Here is a 7,863-nt window from a genome sequence, read left to right on the forward strand (position 1 = left end):
TAAAACAAGTTTACTTGGGATAGAAAGATTTTTTAAAAATGTTGATTTTAATTTTCTTTTTACTAATATCATGCTAATAATTACAATATATACTACTATAGTTGGAAAATTCGTTTGGCAAATTAAATTGTCCGACCAATATAGTCGAAAATTTTCGACTATAGTAGTGGGAACTTTTTTTTCCGACGTACTTGTTTCCGACTACACCAAAACGGTCTGAGTGTAGCCGTAAAATTGGATTTTTCTACTATTATGATAGTTGAAAAACTGTGATTTTCTGACAGTGTTTTCATTTTAATGATATCATACTAATATTTGCAATATATACGATTTAGGTATTCATAAACAGGAAAACGGTTTTAAAAAAGATTAAGATGTCTAGCAGCTAGCACAATGTTTTCATATATTTCAGTAATTTCTTTTCTTCTCTTTCTGTACAAAGTGCAAACTAATATTTTCAGGAAAGAAAAAAATTGATACAACCATATTCTAAAAGGACTTGTATAGTTTTGGGGACAAATATAGTGGCAGTCTCATTATTGGTTCGAAATCAAGTTGAGATTAAGCTACAAAAGAAGGACATATATTGTACTTGAGCCTTCATTTTCTATACTTTTTTGCTATGCGAGAAATGATTATGGATCTTCCATCTAATCATTCTGAGAACAATGATTGTAATATGCAGAACTTATGACCAATGGAATAGTTTGTTATGCTTTTTGCAATTTGAAGTAGTTGGACTAGTTATTAAAAGTTGCATAGCCGTAAATTTTATTAAGGTGTGTCAAAATATAAAAAATAAACACACGAAGAAATTAAAAGGAGCCGAAATATAGTAATAATATGTCATTAAATTTTTTTATCTAGTTACATAATGTAATTTTTCGGACGAAAGGGATACGGCGGCTCCACCATTGACTCCCTCTATTTTAATTCATGTGATGTCGTATGACTTGTATGAAGTTTGAGAAAACAAAAAGGAAACTTTTAAAATTTGTGATCAAAATATGGTGGGTATAAAATTTTTCATTAAATTAAATGTAAAATGAGTAAAATAAAAAATTTAAAATTAAATTATTTCGAAATACAGAATAATATATTCTTTTTTTTAAACGAAATAATAAAATATTATAGAGTATATGGATGAAAGTGGATGCCATAATTGCACTTCTATCCAGACTATTCCAACCTTTTAATTTGCCGCTAAACGTAGTATGTTTTGTATATAATACTTCTCCATTCTTCATGAAGAGAATAATTAAATGGTGCCTTTTTTATTTTATTTTATCTGTCAAATTAAGAAAAACATTTACCCAACTCTGTTTTTAAATTATTTTTACATTGAAAAATTAGAAATATCTGTTCTTTTACTCACTTTGTATTTAAAACTTTGTTGTATCTTTTATAAAGTGAATATAATCTCAAGTCTAGTCTCACTCCAAAACTTAGTTAAAAGTTTAAACAGAATGTATTAAAGCTGAAGGATTTAGCTAGAATCGACTTGATCGATCCTTATCAGATAATTGAGGTAAAGTTTTATGTCCCTCTCACCACCAGGAGAAGTGAAAGTGAATGCTTTAATTATAAAAATTATGATAGTTTCTAATTAAGTCTTTGGTAGTATCCTGAAAGCTTTGTTAGAGCCAAAGCATAACCAAATAAATCACTTGCTCTGAATTTTAGTTGTGCATTCTGTAATTACATCATAAAAATACTTGTTTGATCACATGAAACATGTTTTCATACCCCACTACAAATAAAAGGAATTTAGCAAATTAAATGTGCTATGAGTGTCATGGCTTAGCTAATTCTTTCATTTTTCTGCTTCAAAGTAAACCGTAAAAGTTTTTTAAAAATTTAAAATCGAAGACACATCATATTGAACAAAAGGAGAGGAAATTTTTCATGTTGATGCTTCCAATTTATAGTTGCAAAGACATGCATGTGAATTTAATCTATTAATATAAAACTAGTTCCTCTATTAAGTAAAATATGCTATGGCACGTGGCCACCCAAGAAGGGGACACGTGGATTCTAAGCCGGGAGAACGAAAAACCGGACGCAGTATCCCGTGTGTCACCGGAAAAGATAACGTTCGTGAAGGCATTGAATACTCTGCGCCCGATAGCATTCAATGAGGAATATTCCATAACATTAAAGAGCAACGACCCGTTATAGAGAATTTGGCATTTATGTTCACCGTTACGTCTTCATCAATGCTCCTCACTCCCGTTACAAGATATTAGGTAAAATATGTTTTGGCACGTGGCCATCCAAGAAGGGGACATGTGGAACCTAAGCCGGGAGGACAAAAAATCGGGCGCAGATATCCCGCGTGTCACCGTAAAAGATAACGTTCGTGAAGGCATTGAATACTCTGCGCCCGGTAGCATTTAATGAGGAATATTCCACAGCATTAAAGAACAACGGCCCGTTACAGAGAATTTGACATTTATGTTCACCGTTACGTCTTCATCAATGCTCCTCATAATTGACATTAAAGAAGGGCACAACCCTAGTACCTTCTTCATGACTATAAATAATAAGCTCAATGATCATTGTAAGGGACAAGGATTTTTTGGCTTACTTACACTACATTCTATACAGCATTTTAATACAATTTTATTTTCTCATTTTTAATCTCATCATTGTTGTGCCCGGAAACCCTATTCCCTGACTCATTAGCTCTGTCGTTCCATCTCCATTCTAAGGCTAAGTATTTTATATTTCATAAGTTATTTCATTATCTTTTAGATCAAATTAATTCACTTGTCTAGAAATCACGAACAAATTCAATTGTACCGTTTTACGGGTAAACAATTCTCTCTCTCTCAGATTAGTCATTTTTGTATTGGTTGTTTTATTTTTAATTACTTTTTTAAATTAAGAAAACGAAAGAGAGTAAATAAAATTTTCTTAGCTTTATATAAATGGAAAAATAAAATAAAATTTAATTATGAATGTGCAACTCATAGATTAAGAGATGAAAGTATGGCTTTTAAGGTGGAGATTATTCCAATTGAAAGATCAGTCGATAGTACTCGCCTTTTCTCATTATGAATATTCCTTTTTATTGGGGCCTAAATTAGTACTTAATTTCGTAGTAATAACTCATTTTTTCAAATGATTAGGTCACATGTACTTCAGCATTAAATCCAGCACACCTCTAATAATCGATGGACATGCACAACTTAAATGAATTCTTGAATAATTTCGCATCCTGCCAAGTAATATAAATTAATGCACTTTGACACTATCAAAATGCTAGTAGACTGGCCAACTTGAAGTATTATATATATTACTAACACGAAATTAATAATAGGCCATGGATTGATGAGTAAATAAACTGTTCTTCTGTTTAATGGGACTACGGGAACCATGTTTAAGGATTTTAATTTTCAAGTGAAACAACACTAATAATAATGTAATTAGGGTTGACCTTGTATATCTAATATAATTTTGGAAAAATGACACCGTATAGCCATTGTAAAAATAATAGCCGAAAATATATAAAATTTGTTTATATTTTGTATATATATACATTCTGTATGTTATATATAAATTTTATACATTATTTCGGTTAGCAAATATAAATAGTTTTTGGCGCGGACTAAAAGTGATAATACCCCTATAAGTTTTCAGCAAAAGGGATATGCCCCTACACATAGCCAAATTATGAAAAGTGATCTTGACTTCGAGTCCGTTTGGTCAAGTTGTCAAAATTACTTAGTTTAAAAAGTGCTTTTCTAAAAAGTAATTTTAGAAAGTCGTAATTTGTGTTTGGCCAATTCAATCGAGATGTGCTTTTTGCAGTATTTGTTAAGCAAATTATACTTTTGAGATGTGTTCGGCCAATTTTTTTAACAAGTATTTTTGAATGTCAATAGACAATATACGTTTAATTTATAATTAGTATTATTTAAATAGTAAAAATAAATTCAATATTTATTATGAATATTTTAATTACTTTTTAAAATTTAAATAAAATATAAAGTAAAAACATATTAAATATTTCATTTAATATAAAATATAGTTATGTCAATGCAATTATATTGTATATCTGGTATAATTACTTAACATTTACATGATAATTTGCATCATGTATTTTAATTAACATTTGCATCAACGTCCACATCCCCCACGGCTATGTTTCCGAGCTTGTTGTTTGCCATGATTGCACCTACAATACTCACACGTTAGTAACAAGGAAGGAAAAGAAGATATTCTAAAAATACACCTAAATATATAGCTAACACTGTTTTTTAGCTCCCCGACAATGGCGCCAAAAATTGATCTCGTCCAATTTCACTCCTCTATTTGAGGATATGAAAACGGTCGATGCAATAGTAATACCCAACAAGGAGTCGGGGTCGATTTTTCATAGGGAGCTATGAATGGGTCTTAGGAATATATATAATAGTATATGAGCTTGAATTATCTCAAATTGCACTTCACAAATTTGGGTTGTTTCTAGGTCTAATTTAAACGAAGACTACAAACTAAGAATTTAAACTTTGAAAGTGTTTTTGGTTGTTTTTCAAATGTTATGAAAGGCCTAGGGGTATGACCTACACCTAGGTGTTCACCTAGTGAGTTGTAAATATTAAAGCTTATTTTATTGGTCGGGGTGTATTATAACTATCAACACCCAAGTACCCACTCAATACCTCTCGGTCACAGAGTGATTTTTCCCAATTTGGCTTTCTCAAGTCCAAATGGGTATTGAACAAAACAATTGATGATAAGCTCAAGTCGGATTTTACTATCTCTAGGTTCAACCCTTTAATTGGGCTTATAAATCTCTCGATTGACCCAATTTCTTGCTAGCTAAGTTTTCCTAGACTAAGTCTCTCTTTCTCAAGTAGAGACCTAGTCAAATAGGCATGAAATAATATTTGCAGCCATTAATTCTTCACATAAAAGTAAGAACTAGGCTAGATAATCAACATCCAACCAATAATAAATCAAACACCCATTAAGTTTACACACTAGGGTTGGGTCACAACCCTAGTAAAAATCTAGCTACTCATGCTTAAATTAGGAGAAAAAGAAGAAGTGATAATTAAACTCATATTGATAATTAAATTGATGAAATCAATATTCAAAAAGCTCAAAATAGCAAAAACTACTAAAAAGAGTAAAAAGAAAACGTCTACTGTAGCTGCTGATGTCAAAAATTGACCTTAAAAAGTGAAACTCTTCTATTTATACAGTGCTAGAATTTTCGGACAAAAATGCCCTTTCGGAGGTTCTGCGGCCGCACATTTCCATGTGCGGTCCGCACTTTGCTTCAGCCTAATAGGAATGGAAACCTGTGGCCGCATAATTCTGAACTGCGACCGCACTTCTCTCTTTTTGCGGTCCGCATATTTCTGAGTGCGGCTGCACATTGCTCTTCTGCGGACCACACAAATGTGATTGCGGCCGCATAGTTGTTAACCTGCGACCGCATAATAATTTTGCGGTCCGCACTTCTGTTGAACTTGAGATACAAGTTCTCTGAACGTTTGCTCTTGCCCAGGTTCTGCGGCCGCGCATGTCATGTGCAGACCACATTTTGCACTTGTCTCTAATAGGAGTTTCTTCACAATTTGCGGCCGCAGAGGAAAATTTGCGGTCCACACTTTGAACTTCTATGCCTGTTTGTGTCCTTGAGTTCAGATCACTCCTTCTTGAGTTGTATTTCATCTTGGGGGCTCATTTTCCACTATTTCTGCAGTTAAGCATATTTCATCAGTTTTCGGGAACATAATTAAACACTTTTGGACTAAATCGAAAGCAAAAAAGTACTAATAAGTAGTCAAAATCCCCACTTATCAACTCCCCCAAACTTAAGTTTTTGCTTGTCCTCAAGCAAATAAGGCAATTCCCACCTCCACAAGTTAAAAGCTATTCCTGCTAATCAATGATGCGACGCATCAATTGGGAACAACAATTACCCACAATACTTATGAATTATTAATAAGGCAATAGGTTTTACCTTTAATCACAAATAGTTCTAATATGACACTTGAGCATCAAGAGTTGACTTCATTCATCAAGAAAGCTCGCTCTTTCATGTAGATCATTGTGGATCCCAAACTCCTCCTCTCTACTCTCCGTTTGCATAACTCACTTAAGAATGTAGCACTCAATTCAAAGTTTTGTGAAAAGTTCGCTCATCTCTCTCAAAAGAAAGTCATAAGTATGGTTTTAAGTACCATAGGCTTGCTCCTCATATAAATCACCACTAATGTAAGCTCACTCGGCTTGAAATCACGTATGGCTTTTTTTTGAAATACAATGAAGGATTTTGGACTACGGTTGGATATGCTATGATAGAGCGGGTATCTTTCCTTAAGCACTCTATTTTCTCTTATCGGCTCATGCTTTGCCAACTCTTTGAGGCATTTTTTTCTTTTCCACTGGGGATTAAAGAGACTTATCATCACTCTTTCTTGGTCATGATATTCATTTTCTCCTTCTTTGCTTTCTCCATGCTTTGCATCATTATTTTTCATTGAATCCCTTCAACTCTTCAACTTATTCACTTTCTTTTTTCATTTTTCTTTCTTTTTCTTGCCTTTCCTTCTCTTCATTTCTTTTCTCTTTTTGTGCCTTGATACCTTTTTCAAATACGTCGTTTCTCCCCCAATCTTACGTTTTTACCCATTTAATTATTTCACAAGAGTGTTAAGGTAAGCTCGGGTACCAAGAAAGGGTCACGACAGAATTGTAACATGGTTATCAAATGAAAAAGATTTTAGGCTCAAATGGATTGACTAGGGATAACAACATTGGTGGGCCATGGAAAATTTCAAACGGGTCAAGAAGAGCTTACAATCACTTCTCAATCCAAGCAAAACTTAAAATTTTACCTAGAGATACATTCAGGGCAAGTTATAGACCATTCGCACGAGTACTTAGACTTAAATAAAAAATATCTCACCTCTCACGCAACGGGATTGTTAATAAGGATAGATTCAAGGGCCCACAATGACCATATTCAAGATTGAAAATCACTATGGTTCGACTAAACCACTCGATGATTGCCTAAGTCAACATAAGAGTCACAAGTTCACTAACTAGAGCTATATCTTTCCCTAAAAAAAACTTATTTTTAACCATAAGCACGTAGTTAAGTGTGTTGGTACCATGTGAAGCATGTTTTACTCTTCGAGCCTGACTCAATAAGGTCTTTTTATTCATTATTACTACTATTCTTACCTAAACATAAAAAACTGACTCAATCCCTTAAGAAGGTTATCACGCCATCCATCGTTGGGAAGAGTCACCCGGTTCACACAAAAATGACCTTTGGAAAGAACCATGACATTAAAAAAACCAAAGGCTTATTGTTCACTAAAACATAAAAAGAAGCTACAAAATTAAAAAAAAGCTATTAGATTAAACATAGACTAATAAGAAAACAAAATAAATAAGCTAAAAAAAATGAACTACTGAAAGCATAACGAATAAACATAATGAGAGAGAAAAAGAGAGAATATATACATCAAGAGAGAGAATAGAGCGAATATATATATACAGAATGAAGAGAAAGAAGAAAATATTGTCAGTTATTACAAACCAAATGTCTAAAAGTCATCCAAATAGCAAATCAAATAACTCCACCCCCCCGACTAAAAACACTCCCAAATAAAAATAAGCATTGTCCCCAATGCTTAATCAAAACCAGAATAAAGAAGGGTAAGAGTGAAAAAGACTCCCTATGTGGCCTTGGATATCTCCGTGTCTATAGCAGCATCACCACCCTCAGTCTCCTCTAACAGAATCTCATCATCGACTCTGGGAGTAACTGGGTTGGTGAACATCTGGCGCACTGCCTCAGCAGTGTCGGCAGCCAGGTCTGGCTCCTCAGACTGG

This window comes from Nicotiana tabacum, chromosome 2 (assembly GCF_000715075.1).
Source record: "Nicotiana tabacum cultivar K326 chromosome 2, ASM71507v2, whole genome shotgun sequence".
Taxonomy (NCBI): Eukaryota; Viridiplantae; Streptophyta; class Magnoliopsida; order Solanales; family Solanaceae; genus Nicotiana; species Nicotiana tabacum.